Genomic DNA, 2,500 nt, shown 5'->3' with positions numbered 1-2,500 from the left:
CGATCATGATAATGCAAAGTCCCTTATTCACCATTGTATTCTTTATGATCTGGTGGGTTGGACATCACTGACCTCTGTCTCAATTCTGCTAGTTATCAGCTAAAGCTCTTCCAAGTGGTGGCTTATTAATGTACCCAGGGTTTGGACAGATTTGGGGAAAAGTGCATTTTTATACTATGCACCATGGACATGGAATAATTTGCAAAAAGATCTTAAATTAGAAATGTGTGTATCAATAAATTCATTTAAGACCATCATAAAAATGTGGTAAAGGAGACATGATGTTGTTTTTCTTGAAGAAGTCCTTGTATTGTATGATCGTATGTATGTTTTTACTATGTTGTGTTTATGTACGGAGGGCACGGTGGTTTAGTGGTTAGCACGTTCGCCTCACACCTCCAGGGTTGGGGGTTCGATTCCCACCTCCACCTTGTGTGTGTGGAGTTTCCATGTTCTCCCCGTGCCTCGGGGGTTTCCTCCGGGTACTCCGGTTTCCTCCCCCGGTCCAAAGACATGCATGGTAGGTTGATTGGCATCTCTGGAAAATTGTCCGTAGTGTGTGATTGTGTGAGTGAATGAGAGTGTGTGTGTGTGTGTGTGTGCCCTGCGATGGGTTGGCACTCCGTCCAGGGTGTATCCTGCCTTGATGCCCGATGACACCTGAGATAGGCACAGGCTCCCCGTGACCCGAGGTAGTTCGGATAAGCGGTAGAAGATGAGAGAGTGAGAGTGTTTATGTACGGCTGCTACTTTGGCCAGGTCTCTCTTGTAAAAGAGATTTTTGATCTCAATGAGACTTCCTGGTAAAATAAAGGTAAATAAATAATGTCAGAAATGTGAGAAAGTTCAGACTGAGCTCGCTACAGATACGCTAGATGGAGAAACACACAAACAGACAGAACACACACTTCCGAGTCATTTAATAACACATCTGAGGAAACTTCTGGATGAATCTGTTGTGTTTCTGATGCTCCAGCATGTTAGCTTGTAAAACTGTTAGCTTTGGACTTTACCTAGCGTTCCTTAGCATCGGTGTTAGCTGGGAACAGGCAACAGCACTCGTCCTCATAAAGCAGCATTACAGAAGACATTTTCATTTCAGCACCTCTTTATTTATTTATTTATTTATTTATTTATTTATTTATTTCTCTTAAATCTCCAGCATCACAGGTTTGTTCAGTTCTTGTCGTTCACACACAGGGTCAGTACAGTATAGATACAGCCATATTTTAGAGATAAATCTACATCTATACGTTCAGTAACGTCTCTAAATAAACGTCGTCGCTGCCTCTTTATTCTAAAGCAGTTATTTTTTCTACTTGAACGAAATATTAACAGTGAGATTCACATTCAGACAGTGAAGAGTTTCACTACGCCGCAAAGACACGTGCATGACACACAGCTACAGGGATCACAGCATCACGGACAGACCGGTGGACGAGAGACGAGGCAGGACGAGACACAACCCTACAGCACAGAGATACAAACAGACAGACGTTTGCAGCGTTTATTATCTACTCCAACACTAAAACCATCCAAGTCCGTCTCAAGTGAGATTAATAAACGAACTAAACACTTAAACACAGGATGCTTTCAGTCTGTAGACACACACGGTCGTGTCCGAGGGACAGTGACTCGAGGCTCGGCTGTGTGTGATTTAGTGTTTCGTCTTCAGTCTGTCGTCTGTCTCAGGGACCGCCGTGTGAGACATCTGACTGAACACACTGACACCTTTAAACTACATTTAATCTCGGAGCGCCGATACGTTACACACGTCCGTAGCAGACAGTTTTTTTTATTTTGGTTAGAATGAGAGTTCCAGCGTTTCAGTCGATTTGACTGAACACTTTGTCACGATGAACAGAAGAGTTCATTTAATCCGATGCTTGTTTTTCCCATGAAATGATGAGAGGATCTGATTAGACGTTTCAGGTAAGAGGACGAGGACAGAAGAATGTAGCGGACGCTGCTTTTGAAGGGGAGACGAGCTGATGATAGATTTTACCACCTTAACACTTTTCACCAGTTTACTGCCTGCATCGAGGGTCACAGAATAAAACCCTGTGATAATATAACATGGTGATGGAGCTGTGATGTGGAGCTGAGAGCAACAGAAACATCCATCAGCTGATTCATAGAAGCAACATCACCTCCTATAACAGCAGGAAGAAGATGAGAAGGAGGAAGGAGATGAGTAGGAAGAGAAGGAGAAAAAGCAGGAGAAGGAAGAGAAAGAGCAGGTGTAGGAGAAAGAGGAAGAAGAGGAGGAGGAGAAGGAAGAGGAGGAGAAAAGATCTGGATGATCTCAGCCCGAGACGATGACGAGGTTCTGAAGGTCTTCATGTGATGGCAGATGATCAACGTGATGAAGATAAAATGCTCTGCTGCATTGCAGGAAAAACACTTCATCAGCAATCTGTGTTTTTGAATGAAGTCCAGAGCAGAACCTGAGTTAGCTTCAGAACCCACTGTTTATTCACATCGCTGCAGTTCCTCTCAT

General features: G+C 43.5%; 1 protein-coding gene across 2 annotated transcripts in view; it reads right to left on the bottom strand.

The window, feature by feature from the left end:
• Positions 1-1,130: 1,130 nt before the first annotated feature.
• syt17 (synaptotagmin XVII) overlaps positions 1,131-2,500 on the bottom strand; it is a 25,800-nt gene continuing 24,430 nt past the window's right edge. For both annotated transcript variants that reach the window (XM_060892518.1, XM_060892517.1), the window contains one exon: positions 1,131-2,500. This exon is cut by the window's right edge and continues 250 nt beyond it. The gene's annotated coding sequence lies outside the window, so the exon portion shown is untranslated.

The sequence above is a fragment of the Tachysurus vachellii genome, chromosome 18 (assembly GCF_030014155.1).
Source record: "Tachysurus vachellii isolate PV-2020 chromosome 18, HZAU_Pvac_v1, whole genome shotgun sequence".
In the NCBI taxonomy this organism is placed as follows: Eukaryota; Metazoa; Chordata; class Actinopteri; order Siluriformes; family Bagridae; genus Tachysurus; species Tachysurus vachellii.
This window is presented reverse-complemented; position numbering and strand designations above follow the sequence as displayed.